Source organism: Planococcus citri, chromosome 2 (assembly GCF_950023065.1).
Source record: "Planococcus citri chromosome 2, ihPlaCitr1.1, whole genome shotgun sequence".
Classification (NCBI taxonomy): domain Eukaryota; kingdom Metazoa; phylum Arthropoda; class Insecta; order Hemiptera; family Pseudococcidae; genus Planococcus; species Planococcus citri.
Genome location: NC_088678.1, coordinates 82,586,117 through 82,601,953, shown reverse-complemented (window position 1 = coordinate 82,601,953; position 15,837 = coordinate 82,586,117). Strand labels below are relative to the sequence as shown.

Sequence of the window (15,837 nt, the reverse complement as noted above, 5' to 3'; positions counted from 1 at the left end):
ATGAATTCAGAGGAACGCCCCCCCTCCCTGTTGTCAAATTTTGGAGACATGGTGCTGGGTGTCCATTCTCTGTAAAATCTGAACAACCGGGAAAAGTCAGGGAATTTCGTAATTTTCACGCTAAATCCTTGGAATTTTGAAAAAATGCCCTTATAATGAAACATATCTCAAAGTTTTAAGAGTTTATTGCATGTTTGGGTATTTTTTTTTTTTTAATTGAAAAAGTTATTAATCTAAGTTTTAGCTGTTTTTTATATCCGAAGAAGTATCCAGGTTGAAGTGAAACGGATTTTGCCTTCACTTCGTTTGGGTCTGTTTGCTTTGGAACTTCTAAAAAACCATCATTCAAATTCTGAATTTTTGAAACCAAAAAAATCGAACTCCTCGCATAAAAACATTGTTTTTTCATACATCAAAATACGATTTTTGAGAACGCTTTTGCCCAAATACCGTAACTTCGTTCGGGACTGTTTCTTTTTCTTTTTCGAAGTTGGAATTGAAAAAAAAAATGTTATCATTCGAAATTTTAAAATTTTGAAAGCAAAAAAATCAAACTCCTCGCGTAAAAAACATTTTTATTTTTCACCTATGAAAATACGTTTTTTCGGCATCTTTTGCCGAATGCTCTCAATTTGTTCGGGCCTGTTTGCTTTTTTTTCAAACTTGGAATTTCTAAAAACTCTTTGCATAAAAAACATTGTGTTTTCACCTACGTATAAAAATACGAATTTTAAAAAGTTGTTTCCCTCGTTACGCTCGAGCTATTTTTTTCCTCTTTTACAAAATAAAAAATTCCATGTTTGAGGCTTTCTTAAAATTGAACTGGGAAAACGAAAATTTTTTATAAGTCATCACGATAGGCTACAAAAAGACCTACCTATAATGTCAAGTGGGTCATTCCATGTCAATTCGACCAAAAAAGTGCGATTTTGGAAGCCATGTCTTTCGATTTCGCTCAAATTTTTTTTACAATATCTACCCACCCAGTAAGTAAGAAACCCGCAATCATTTTGGTCCCAGTCCACTCAAGGGGCGGGTGGGGGGGGGCTTCCATTATTTTCGCATTGTCTCGAGGTACTCAACTTTAGCAGCTCATTCCTCCAAAACTATGATACTTTGATCAAAACTGATTTCACAGTTCAAAAAGGTATTGAATTTTGAACTTTTTAAGCATTTTGAAATTGTCAAAATTTGAAAGTTTAACTTTTAAATTGAAAGTTCAAATTTCAAAATGACGCTGTAAGTGGGAGCTACCATTTAAAATTCTGAAAAAATTTCCATAGATGCACCTGTTGATGTTTTTTTCGAAATATTCAAGTTTTGAGATGGGATCTCCTAATGGAAGGATAGCACCCCCACCCCCAATTTTGGGCAAAACTTTCAACAAAAAAATCTGGGGCATGTGATATATCGAATTGTATGTTTTTAGTAACGCTGAACACGAATATGACGTTGGGTTTTTGATTGGGCCCCATCCACGGCTCCCAGCACCTCCCCAAATGGGGTAAAAGTTCAAAATAGGGGTTTTTTTTCGTGCGACACTTCAAATCATCCACGGCCTCCAAAATTTTTTTCGACTTTTACTAACTGGGGGAGGTTCTCGGAGCCGTGGGCAAAGTCAATTTAAAAAACTAAGGCTATAGTCGTGTTCAGCGTTATCGAAAACATACTATTTCATGTGTCACACGATTGAAACTATTTTTTTGTTGTAGGTTACTCCCCCTTGGGGAGGTGCTGTGGGCTGTGGATGGGGCCTAATCAAAAATTCAACGTCATATTCGTGTTCAGCGTTACTAAAAACATACAATTCGATGTATCACATGCCCCAGATTTTTTTGTTGAAAGTTTTGCCCAAAATTGGGGGTGGGGGTGCTCCCTTTCCATTAAGAGATCCCATGTCAAAACTTGAATATTTCGAAAAAGCATCAAATGGTGCATCTATGAACATTTTTTCAGCATTTTACATGGTAGCTCCCACTTACAGCGCCATTTTGAAATTGGAACTTTCAATTTGAAGATTCAACTTCCAAATTTTGAAAACTTCAAAATGCTTAAAAAGTTCAAAATTCAATACACTTTTGAACTGTGAAATCAGTTTTGATCAAAGTATCATAGTTTTGGAGGAATGAGCTGCTGAAGTTGAGTACCTCGAGACAATGTGAAAATAATGGAAGCCCCCCACCCGCCCCCTGAGGGGGCTGGGACCAAACTGATTGCGGGTTTCTTACTTACTGGGCGGGTAGATATTGTAAAAAAAATTTGAGCGAAATCAAAAGACATGACTCAAAAACGTTGGTCGAATTGATATTTATGTGGAATGTCCCAAGTGGCAGAATTGTTTTCTCATATTACGTTTTATTCAGAAAAATGTTTAGGTATTTTTTTCTCATATATAAGTCGGAAAGTTTTCGATTGCTCCCCCCCCCCCTTCGGCTCAAAAAAAAACTTCCAGTTTCGTCCCTGGCAAAAAGCTGGTTAAACATTTGTTTTTTTAAATCACGATTTAATGGTAGCCAACGCGTAAATATTGTTGCAATTTATTAAGTAGGTATTCAGTATACCGAGGTATTATGTTATGGGGCTAGAATGTAATGCACATTATACATGGTACGTGCTTTTTTCATAATTGAATGAACAATCTCAGCGAGAATGACGGAACGACGCGTTGAAAATTCCATTATTCAACAATTTTGTTTATTCGTCTTATTTGTTTTTAAATCTAAACGTCGCATGGTACGTTGGTACTTCAGCCTTCAGGTTTATGAAAACAATAATAGCTAACTCGGATGTTTTGCATTTTCTCATAATTGCAGTGTTACCAGGTGTGTAAAAAAATTCTGACTACACCATCACCCCCCCCCCCTCACCATAGAAATTGATCACCATTTTTTTTCTTCAGAGCAAGGTGTGACTATCACATCATATACTCAGAGGCATGCCAAATAGATGGAGTCCTCCCCCCCCCCCCCGAGAAAAATTTTGGCGAAAAGTTGGGGGTTTTGGGGAAAAATTGAGGGAAGGAGAGAGGAACCGAGAAAAGTCGTGAAGTCATGTCATTTTCTTCTTGGTATTTCAATTTTCAATATTCAAAATTCAAATTGAAAAAAAGTATAACCGGCTGACGAAGGAGGTATCTAAACTTGCAGAAAAAAATTTTGAACTGGGCGATGCTAAATCAAGAGAACATGCAAAAGTATATCAACAGAAAAAATTTCAGATGCTGAATTTGTAATTTTCAACTTTTTGTGAATTAAAAAAAAAAGAAGTATTTGGGCCAAAAATGGGGAAAAATCAAAAATTGAGCGAAGGTTGAGTTAGTGCCATACCTTGAAAACATGTCAATCATCACGTTACATGGTTTTTTGGATTTTTTGCTGTCTGTCAAAATTCAAGGAGTGGGCAATAGTGTCCTCAGAAAGCTTTGGGAGTCCCCCCCCCAATGAGTTGATACTTGATAGCAGCATTAGCAGAAACATTAGGAACTGCATATATTTCGATTTTTTGTATACCTATTTCTGGCATTTTTATATGGCAGTTTGAATGATGGGCGGAGGAATTACAAGGGTTGTTGCCTTGTTGGAGGGGTTGTTTTACAAAAACGAGTTGATATTCAAACTCGGTCTCGTTGAAAACATATCAAACGATGTATTGCACAACCCATTTATATTATTTCTCTGGTTTCCCAAAAATTTAGAGAGGGGGCAGGGGGCGCCAAATTCAGGGTTCCATCAAGATTCCAAAACGAAAACTATACTCAATCATTACCTATTTTTAAAAAATGTATTTTTTGTATTTTTTTTTCAGATTTTTTGAAATCATATTGAAAGCTAAATTTATTACGAAAAAGCTCAACTTTCAATTTTTGAAAATTTTCGAAAAATATTTGAATTCTGCTTTAGTTTTTATTTCTGATCCGAAATCCTGTTCTCACTTCTAGCACCTCCTCCTCCTCCTCCCCCTCCCTAAAAAAATAGAATTAGATTATTTGAAAAAAATTTAGAAACTTTATTTTACTTCGGTACCACTTGAATCACATGACCATGGAACTTTTGAACCATTTCTTACGCGATTACTTATTTTAACCCCCCCCTCCCTTGTAATTCATTTTTTTCCTCAACTGGACTATTTCAATTTTTGGGGGGAGGGGGTCCAAAAATGTCGTCTAAAATTGATGAATGTTGAGCAAAATTTCAAAGTACTGGTGTTAGTTGGGTTTTTAAACATTCAAGTGTCCAAGTTTTGAGTATACCTTTTCTATGCTTACTTAATTTTGGAAAAAATTTCGTGTTTGGTGTGAAAAATATTTGACCTTGAAACACAAAATTGTCTGTTTCCGTTTCCAACGATTTTGGCAATTTGAGAAACAGTAAATTGCACTCTTACTCAGGGACTTGACCATCTAGTCCTATATAGACTTACCTACTTCTAACTTACCAGACTTACCTATTAATACTAATCGACTACCCGTCATATTTTTAAAGATGGAACTTGAACAACACTGCTCGTTGAATTACCCTTTTTAAAATTGAAATAATTAATAGTTATGAAAGAGTCGACATAAAACACGATTCCGTTAGGTATAAATTGTGAGAATATCCTGCCTCATTAATTCAACCCTACGTTTCATTTCATCTGGAAATTAAGTGCTCGCTTCTGTTTTAATTTGGTACCTAGTAAAGGCAAAGGGGGGGAGGGGTGTTTTTTTGAAAATTAGTGTCCGTGTCCAACTCGATCATTTTATTAATTTATCTTCCTTTTTTTCTCGTTTTTCTGTGTCAATTACGTAATTATTGAATTGCTGGTTAAATTGATCATTGTGTAGGTATGCCTTACCTACTCCATCAAGTTCAAGTGCCTGTGCATTAATTACTTTGCATTAAAAAATCGCCAACTTTCGAGATACATAACTCCATAATTCAAATCATTACAACAAGTTTGTGTAGAAAACGAGGAAGAAAGAGAACGTAGCCAGTAACGTTAAAAATTGGCCTTCTCTTCAACAATCCTCGGTAGTATAGTGGTAAGTATCCCCGCCTGTCACGCGGGAGACCGGGGTTCGATTCCCCGCCGGGGAGGATTTTTTGTGAAATTTTTTTCAATTTTTTTTCCTCCTAAAACACTCGACAACCTTTATTATATCGATTAAAAAATATTTGAGGATTGATTTCACGCAGAATGAGGTTTATTTGAATTTTTTCATCGTGTAAATGATGTGATTTTTCGTGATCGTATATTCATCACGATTAATTTTAGAAACTGAGAGGTTTAAAATTGACCTAGTCAAACAAGTCCTCGGTAGTATAGTGGTAAGTATCCCCGCCTGTCACGCGGGAGACCGGGGTTCGATTCCCCGCCGGGGAGGATTTTTTTTGATTTTTTTTTTCTTCACATTAGGAAGTAAATTATCATCTATACTACCGAGTATTCATTTTATTTTTTTTTTTAAAATCTGATGTAATTTTATGAAGTGATTTGAAATTTTTCAGCATGTTTGATGATTTTTTTAAACTGAACTTGACTTAAAATATAATTTTATTAGTTTTTTTTTTTTTTTTTTTTTTTTTTTTTTTTATTAGCAAGATGTAAATTTTAAGCACGAAATTCAAATTTGTTTCTTTTGAACTAAGCAATATTTTTCTATTACGTAGTAATTTTGAATGAATTTTTGAAAAAAAAAATCACCGTTTCGAGTATTTTTTAACAGAATGAAGTGATTTTCCAAATTTTGATGCGATGTAAATTTTCAAAATGAATTTTTGAACAGTAGAAAAATTTTGTATTAGATCTTTTCTCATTCTGAGTTATAGAGCATTCATAAAATAGGGTAGAAAAATGTCAACGGTTCAATCGCGAAATTTAGAGTCGTGGAAATTTTTTCTACCTTCAAAATGCATGTTCTTGCGCTGATTTTTGTATAAAAAATTTGATCGAGCAGTTGAAAATTTGCGCACAGTATTTATTGTCGTGTTTCAATTTATTTAGACCTATTTTCGGAGTACAATTTTTCACAAAAAATTGACATTTGACCAGAGAGCAAACATTTTGGCAGCTCAGTCAATTTTTCTTCAAACATTTTCAACCAATTTGAACTTTAAAAAAAAAATTCAAAAAAATTATTTTTTTTTCAATTGTTTCAAAAGAAAATTTGACTGAAAATATAATGTTAGGAGCTTTTTTTTGGAAAGATGTAAATTTTAAGCACGAAATTCGAATTTTATAATGCGAAACATTTTATTTCGTCGTTAGAATGAAAAATTGATGCCTTTTGAAATGAAAATGACTAAATGAGCAATAATTTTCTACTAGCGCATACTTATAAATTTTTCTCACGTTCTGATTATTGAAATTTCATCAATTGTTTGCTTGGAGGGGGAAGGGAGAGACATGGAGAAGATAACGAAGTATTTTATTGCTTGCTCTACAGATTTATTTGATTCGAGTTTGAAAAAAATGATCGTTTTGATTTTTTTTTTAGGCGGATGAATGTAAATTTTTAGAATAAATTTTTAAAAAATTTTGTATTGATCTTTTTTTTATTCCGAGTTATTTCAGCGGTCCATTCGAGACATTTGGAGTGGTGGAAATTTTTTCTAGCTTCAAAATGCATTTTTTAGTGCTGATTTTTGTGTAAAAAATTTGATCGAGCGTTTCAATTTATTTGAATCTATTTTTGGAGTACAATTTTTCTCGATAAATTGCAAAGAAAATTAACATAATATGACTAGCGAGCAAACATCTGAAAAAAAAAAAAAAAAAAAAGAATAGCCCAATTAATTTTCCTTTAAATATTTTCAACAAATTTGAATTTTTTTCAATGTTTTAAAAAAAATATTGATTTTTTTTCAATTATTTCAAAACAATTTGAAATAACTATGTGTACAAAGTTTTAGTTACTTAATCGATAATTCCATATTTTTTTTTAAAATTAATTTTTACATTTTTGGAAACTTTAAAAGTTAATACGACTCTAAATCTTGTGATTAGTCTACGGTAATTTGTAGTTTAGATTATTTTATGGGTTCTTTGTTTAATATTCAAGACTTGATATTTATGGTTTGTTTTTGGTTTTATTTTCAGATGCAAAGCTGTCCAGTGTACGTGTTCGATGATCAATTTCGTTTGAATTTTGAATGGATTTGGAATGGTAAGTTCGATCTAAGTACGATGATTATTTGTTACCTCGTGATATCCATTCGTTACCTTCACGTATTCCACCGGCCTCAAGTAATTTATGTTGTGGTTTAGGGTACAATTTTTTAAAAGCTAATTTCATTTTGTGTGGTATACTCGTACATAGTTGTACACCTGGGTATATAATCGTTGCCTCGAGCCATAGCCATCTCGTCAAATGATGCAATCGAAAGAATCTAACCGTCATTCAGCTTGTGTCGAAGTTAATAATGGAATAAGTTCGACTTTGCAATGCCATTGTGCTTAGTATTGTGTCGAAATTTCAACAAGTGTGACTTATTGTGTCGATAACCGACCTATTATTGCTTCTACTTATGATATAATTGATGAAATGAACCATATTCCATTCCTTTATCAGTTATGATCCACTTCTACTTTACGAACCACTTATGGTGGTCAGATTCAGATATGTATTATTGCATCTCGCATGCCATTCCATCAAAGTATAGACTCGAGTAGGTAAACTGTAAACTGAAAATAATCCGGTTGAAGAATCTACCTATAATAAACTGAACTTGCACGTAACTTCAACTTACTCGTATATGGCCAGTGTTAGTGTCGGGTATCTAGTTTCATTCGCATCTTTTGTTTAAGCTACAGACCTTCGTTCAGTTCATTACCATTTTATATATTTTACAATCCTAGAGAACCGGTCCCCTCGATTCGAATGCATGCTGCAGTATACGTATTCAGGTACCTATTTGTGTAGTTGTTGTAGCGATGGATGGCGGCGTTGCAATTTATTATTTTTGTTTCTTCACCTTTCCCCAAACCAAACTGTGTAATTATTTGGACGAAAAAATGACCCCAGGCTGCAGTTCGCATACAATATATCCTCGCTCGGTAATCGCCTTTTATCTCGTTGCAGGATATTTTTGACAGCGAAATTAGAACGTTTTGGTGTCTGCCTTTTTACCTCGCTCGTACTGCTGCGTACAGTTTTTGAACGTTATACTTTTTCTTACTCGTATATTCGATTACGAGATGCAGCTGTTGGCGATAATACCCACTGATATATTTATGTACTACGAGTATCTGCTGACTGCTGTCTCTAGAATATTATTCTAGACTGTCTGACACGATTTCATATGTTATCGAAACGGTTATAATACGAGTACCTAGTACCTTACCTACCTGGGCTGTTGGGTTGGTTTTTTCCGCGTATGTAAACAGATAACTTTTGTGCTCGATAACGCGAACTGACCCCTGTGATGGAAAAGTTTCAATCTAGGTCTAGGTTTTTCTAATCCATCTGTGTTTTCGTTCTCATTGTTGATTGTCAAAATTTCCTGTTGTTTGTGTAGGTACTACATAATACACATTAGTACGTAGAATATATCTAAAAAGTTTGTCATTTTAACATCAGACCTTCGTGGAATAGATAGTGGTCAAGTCCCGGTGCAGCGCCGCTGGCTATCTGTCAACCTTAGGGTATTAATTAAAATTATCAGCGTTGCATGTCGATTTTTTTTCGAGTTTAACAGATACGAGTAGAAAATTGTTGCTGTAGACGATGAAACAGTTATTTAGATTTTTTTTAGGTTTCCTATAGGATAAATACTCGCAGGCAAACCGCTTGCTTTGTCTCCCCTCCCCCTCCCCCGGTTGATTTTTTTCTTCTATAAAATTTGATTTATTAGGGAGGGGAATAAGGTATTCAAACGTTTGTAAGGTGGTCACATTTGAAGAATGCTATGAATTTTTCCTATAGAATCGTAATTTTCAAGAGGGATGGAGGGCGTGAAAAATGATCATTTTTAACACCCCCCCCCCCTCACATTTTCAAACTAACCTGAGTGATTGTAGCTTCAAGAATATTTGCCAGTAATGTAAAGTTCAAAGTTGAGCTTTTTTGAAAGTTCAATTTTCAAAATCTTTCAAAATTTCAGGGTTTGAATTTAAAAATTTGAAAGGTAAATTCAAAAATAATGTATTTTAAAGGCTCACGATTTTTTCAGTTTGCAGGAAATTCAAAGGTCCAATTGGGGGTTTTAGAGGACTCAAACGGTAAAAACTGGGTTGAAATTTGTATTCAGCGTTTTTGAAAACTTATAAAATGATATGTCACAAGATAATTGACATTTCTTTACATTTTGATCAAAATTTTGGGGCTTCGTAAGTTCTTATTCCCCCCTCCATGATTTTGTGAATCCCACCGCGAAAAGTTCAAACTTGTAAACATCCTTAAAATTTATACTATCTACATTTTTATTTCAAATTTTCAAACTATAGCTCCGAAATTTTTCGAGCTTATGAAAGCTAAAAGCTCAACTTTGAACTTTTGAAATATTTTTGGCAGTAAAGAGACTTTCTGCAAGTTTCAGCAGTCTGGAGCAATTATAGAATCCAACTAAGTCATTTTGTTGAGAAAATTCACTTGCTGAAAAAAAATCAATCCATGTCCCGTCTGTCCCAAAAGTCATGCTACCTTTCGAAACATGTTGAAATTTCGCCATAAATTGGAATTTATGTATTTTGAGCATTTTTGAAAAATTGTGTGCCCTATTCAAAAGAGGTGAAATTCCTCGCAGAGTAGAAAAATTTCGACGAAAATGTATTTTGAGCATTTTAGACGAATTTTGAGGACGAAAATTGAAACGATGATTACTTTTTTAAGCAGTTTTGAAAATGTTGAACCCCGAATGAAAAATTGTCACGCGACCTGTCAAAACGGTGTAAAATTTCGTGAAAAATTCGAATGTTTCGACGAGAACGTATTTTGAGCATTTATGAAGAATTTTGAGCATATGAACTAAGGTCATGAGTTTTAGTTTTTTTTGATAAAGTGCCAAACGACGTGTCATGCGACCCGCGACCTATCGAAGTGGTCAATGATGTAAAATTTCGCGAGAAATTAAAATATTTGGATGAAAATGTATTTTGAGCATTTTTGAAGAATTTTGAACATCTAAATTGAGGTCATGAGTTGATTTTTTTTGAGGGGGGGATGTCATAACGTATCAAAACAGCCTACAATTTCGAGAAAAAAAATTAAAATTAAATATTTTGATGAAAATGTATTTTGAGCATTTTTGAAGAATTTTGAGCATATAAATTGAGGTCATGAGTTCAGTTTTTTTTTGGGGAAAAATTGCCATAACGTATCAAAACAGGTTAAAATTTCGAGGAAAAAAAATTAAAATTAAATATTTGGATGAAAATGTATTTTGAGCATTTTTGAAGAATTTTGAGATATAAATTGAGCTCGTGATTTTGAGTTATTTTTGGGGGAAAATGTCATAACGTATCAAAACAGCTTAAAATTTCTAGAAAAAAAAATTGAATATCAAATATTTTGATGAAAATGTATTTTGAGCATTTTTGAAGAATTTTGAGCATCTAAATTGAGCTTATGAGTTTGAGTTTTTTTTGGGGGGGATGTCATAACGTATCAAAAAAGCTTAAAATTTCGAAAATTGAAATTAAAATTAAATATTTCAATGAAAATGTATTTTGATAATTTTTGAAGAATTTTGAGCATCTAAATTGAACTCCTGAGTTGAGGTTTTTTTTGAAAAAGTGCCATACAACGTGTCAAAATGGGTGAAAATTTTGAGAAAAAAATTAAATATTTCGATGTGAATGTATTTTGAGCATTTTTGAAGAATTTTGGGCATCAAAAATTGGGACCTATTAAGAAATGTTGAGAAAATTCGGAGTAGGTACGAGTACGTATAAATCCAAAAATGGACTAAGGATCATTAATTCGTCATATATCAGTTATCATTTCACTGCTTGGAAAAAAAATTTCATGCATAATATGTTTAGGTACCTGCATCTCAAATTCAAACTATGATAGGTAAATGAAAGTATGTAGGTTGTATGTCGGTAATATGAGGTACCTAGTTATGGGTGGATATACCAAACACGTGATAACACAAGAATTGAAAATATATTTAGCGGTTTTACGTACACATACTCGTATTACACCTGAAAAATAAGTATGGTACTTGTTCGAATGCAGCGAAGAAGATGGTTTGACCTCATTCTACGTGCACAATAGAGTCCGTAATTCAGCAAGAATTTCAAACGTAGACGAGATGAACTTACATTTTCGTAGGCCTACTTACTCTATATGAACTAGGTAGGTACTAGGTATGTACCTGAAGCCACGCTAAAATCAATGCCTGAAGCCACCAGTCACTAGTCGCAGCCAAACATGAGAAGTTTCCAAATGTCATTTCTTATTCTTTTTCAAACTTTCAATCCCTATTTTAATTTATTCGCTCCACTTATGATTTCAATTTCGTAGATTATCATCTCAGTAGACGATGCATAATAGATTTTTATTTTTCTAACGCCTCATTGCCGTTTCGTTTTTGAGCAAACATCTGAAACACGTTTTCATCTTCTACATACGTACGTATAACGCCCGTCAAATGATTTCGTATTCCTTTGAAATGAACGCTGAACCCGACCACAGTGTAGATTTTTCGATGTCATGAACCAGATCCAGATGTGTATTATAATGAACGAGATAATTATATGGTCAAATTGTAGAAAAGAATTCTTACTCGGTATTGCGCAGTCATTTTTCTCAGAACCTCGACCATATTTTCCAACCTGAGTTTACCTTGAACAGTGAACACCACATTCATCGCCAGAGTTTTGAACTTTATCCGCACGTACTCGTAGGAGGTAGTACTATTTGTCAAACTTAGCACTAGGTGCTTTTCAAATTCCATTTTCCAAATTAGGAACAAATCTATACGAATGGTTCATCGTATTGAAATGAGTAATGAATAATTTTTTTTTTTTTTTTTTTGAATGCTGAACTGAAAAAACGTTGCCAGAGATTGATTTTTAAACAAAAATAGGTACGCAAATAAGCAACAATCGAGTACCATAGCAATTTACAATGCTGTTTCATGATATGGCTGTGTATTGTCTTTCGTTTTGTTCTGTTGGTAATTTGTTATGTTGTACAGGGTTATGGAAACAATTCTAATTTTAATTATATAATTATTGAGGTTCGTTTTGGGTTGGAAAATGATGCTTTTGGTATAGGTATACATCTATTGCAAACTCGTGTGTGTGATTTTTTAAATTGGATTTTGGTCTGTAATTTTCATTTTGAAGTAAATTAATGATATTTTAAAATAATTACGCGTATAGGTCTATGTGATTTTGAATTTTTCGAAATCTGTCTGTATTTATCAGTTTATAAATAGATTAATGGGTGGAGGAAGGAAAATGGTACTTATACATACTCGTAGTATGTTGATGTAGGTTCATAAATCGAGGCGATTTTGGTTTTATTTCATTTTCAAATTCAACTTTTATTATTTTTCCTACAAATACGTATTGTTGATACTCATTTCGATGAACTAATTCAATTTGAAGAATAAAAATCAGCTGAAAATTAAAATTAATTCTCATTAACTCGAGCAATAATAAGAACAAAAATAAAGTGAAATTCAATCAATTAAATAGATACCAATTTTTATTAATTGAAATTCAGATAAATTATTTTAATTTAATCTACCTGTGTACCTGCTACCTGAATTTTTTCATTCGATGAACCGTTCTTTACAAGTTGATAAATTTTTTACTGTTTTTAACCTTGTTCCTATAGCGGTTCTGAAACTATGGTACAGATAGCGTTAATTTACCATTTTCTCGCGAACAGACGACTCTTTGTTGTTAAAACTCGAAGATTTCTCATCGTTAAATAAGCTAATTAAAGGATGAAAGAAATAGTTATTTTATTTAATTGGCGAGTTGACGAAGCGGCGGCGTGCAGGCTGTTCTAAGAAAAATGATAAATACCTGTACATAAACGATACAAGCAACGTGATAATTGCAGCAGGCCTGTCGGCTAAATCGTTATGATGTAATTTCTTAATGAATTTTTCGTGTACGAAAAAATGCATTTCAAGAAATTTTCTTATGCAAACATTTTGAGACACGTTTTCGAACTTATTATTTTTAGTCCTGTGTCATATTTGGAGTAGTTGCACCCCCTCCCACCTTCTGATCCTCCAGGACAACTTTTTTTTTTGAAGAAGGACATCTTAAGGAACATTTTGAAGCACACTTGTCAAAAAAAGGTTGGGCCCTACTAACAAAATGGCGGCCATTTTGATCGACAGGTCAGCCAAAATTGCAAATTCTGCTTTCCAACATAGGATTCGCACGAAATTTTTTCAATAGGACAAAGCTAGATTGAAAGAACATGCAAAAATTCATCACCAGCCAAAATCTCGAGTGATAAAATGCATTTTGCGATTTTTGGCGAATTTAAAAAAATCCAATTTGAGCCAAAAAATGAGAAAAAAATCGAAATTTCACCAAATTGACCAAGAAAGCTGAAATTTGGCATATACTCTATTTTCAACCTATCAATCGATCGGAAACGGTTTCAAACCATTTTGAGCAATTTTGGAGCCTCTTGCAGTTTTTTGAAACTTGAAATTTACACAAAATTTCATCCGCAATGAAGTTGGAAATCTGAAATTCACCCTGCATTCCATCTTAAACATGCTATTAAGGTTACTGCTGGAGAGTTTAAGCCATTTTGGAGCCTCCAGCGACTTTTTGAAAATTTTTCGAGCCTCCAGTAAATTTTTGAAACTTGAAATTTCCACAAAATATCATCAAATGCAGTTGGAAAGTAGAAATTAATGTTGTAAACTGATTTCAATACTCTATGATGTCAACTGCAGGTAGATCTCAAATCTTTTTGGAGGCTCCAGCGACTTTTTGGAAATTACTGGAGCCTCCAGCAGATTTTTCAATGCTCGAAATTTCCGGAAAATTTTACCAAACGGAGCTGGAAATCCAAAATTTACTCTGCACTCCAACTCCGACACGCTATCAAGTCGACTGCAGGTGTATTCAAGTCATTTTGGACCCTCCAGTGACTTTTTGAAAATTCCTGGAGCCTCCAGCAAATTTTTGAAAGTAGAAATTTCCACCCAAATTTTATAAAATGCAGTAGGAAAGCCATCTTTTTGGAGCACCCAACGACCTTGTTGGAAATTACTGGAGCCTCCAGCAGATTTTTGTATGGTCTAAATTTTCGTTAAATTTTACCAAACTGAGCTGGAAATCCAAAATTCACTCTGCACTCCAATTTCAACACGCTGTCAAGTCGACTGCAGGTGGATTTAAGTCATTTTGGAGCCTCCAGCGACTGTTTGTAAATTACTGGAGCCTCCAGCAGATTTTTCAATGTTCGAAATTTCCGGAAAATTTTACCAAACGGAGCTGGAAATCCAAAATTCATTCTGCACTCCAACTCCGACACGCTATCAAGTCGACTGCAGGTGTATTCAAGTCATTTTGGACCCTCCAGTGACTTTTTGAAAATTCCAGGAGCCTCCAGCAAATTTTTGAAAGTTGAAATTTCCATCAAATTTTATCAAATGCAGTAGGAAAGCCGTCTTTTTTGGAGTACCCAAAGACCTTTTTGGAAATTATTGGAGCCTCCAGCAGATTTTTCAATGGTCTGAATTTTCGTTGAATTTTACCAAACTGAGCTGGAAATCCAAAATTCACTCTGCACTCCCAATTTCAACACGCTATCAAGCCGACTGTAGATGGATTCAAGTCATTTTGGACCCTCCAGCAACTTTTTGAAAATTCCTGGAGCCTCCAGCAAATTTTTGAAAATTGAAATTTCCGCGAAATTTCATGAAAATGAAGTTGGAAAGCCGAAATTCACTCTGCGAACTAATTTCAATACGCTATGAAGTCGAGGGCAGGTGGTTTAAAGTCGTAATTGAAGCTTCCAGCTACTATTTTTAGACCTCCGTGGTCGAAAAGAGTGAATTTCGGATTTCCAATTTCATTTGATGAAATTTTATGGAAATTTCAGGGTTTAAAAATCTGCATGGGACTCTAAAAAGTGCTCAAATTGGTTTGAAACTGTTTCCAATCGATTTGGTAGGTTGAAAATGGTATATGCCAAATTTCAGATTTCTATGTCAATTTGGTAAAATTTTGATTATCTTTCTCATTTTTGGCTGAAATTAGATTTTTTAAAATTAACCAAAAATCGCAAAATGCTTTTCAGTGATTGAAACTGTGGCTGGTGAAGTGGTGATGAATTATTTGTTTGCTCTTTTGATCTGAAAATTTCGCTGGAAGTAAAATCTGCGATTTCGGCTGACCTGTCAATCAAAATGGCCGCCATTTTGTTGGTAGGGCCAACATTTTTTTTTGGCAAGTGGGCTTTAAAATGTTCCTTAGGATGTCTTCTTTAAGGAAAAAGTGGTCCTGGAGGATCGGGAGGGAGTGCAATTACTCCATATAAGCCAATGCATTGCTTCCAGTCTGGTTGCAATTTCTGACGAAATATTAGAATGATCGTTCGAGTTGTCTCGGTCTATACCCTTTTTTTTTGTCGTATTTCAGTTGTGAGTTCTATGGCCTAAAAACTGGCGAGTTTTACGAAGAATAAACACTCGAAAGCGAGAAACGCATTAATAACTCTTTAAAAATGTCAAAGCTGTCTTATCCCTTTTTGAATGCACCAATCGATATTAAAAAATGAGAAATTTTCCATTATAACCGACAAAACTGAAAGGTTAATTAACCGAGTGTAACGAAAATATAATGCCTGGAAACCGGTTAGTAATTGAGTGTTGAATGGAAATACCTAGGCTACTTTGAAATGTATTGTTGAAGCCATCGAGTATCTCT

General features: G+C 34.1%; 2 non-coding genes across 2 annotated transcripts; both read left to right on the top strand.

Annotated features, from left to right (window-relative positions):
* The first annotated feature begins 5,003 nt into the window (after positions 1 to 5,003).
* On the top strand, positions 5,004 to 5,075 carry TRNAD-GUC (transfer RNA aspartic acid (anticodon GUC)). The gene has a single exon. It is a non-coding gene; the product is annotated as a tRNA-Asp (tRNA).
* Positions 5,076 to 5,289: 214 nt separating this feature from the next.
* Positions 5,290 to 5,361, top strand: TRNAD-GUC (transfer RNA aspartic acid (anticodon GUC)). The gene has a single exon. It is a non-coding gene; the product is annotated as a tRNA-Asp (tRNA).
* The last annotated feature ends 10,476 nt before the right edge of the window (positions 5,362 to 15,837 follow it).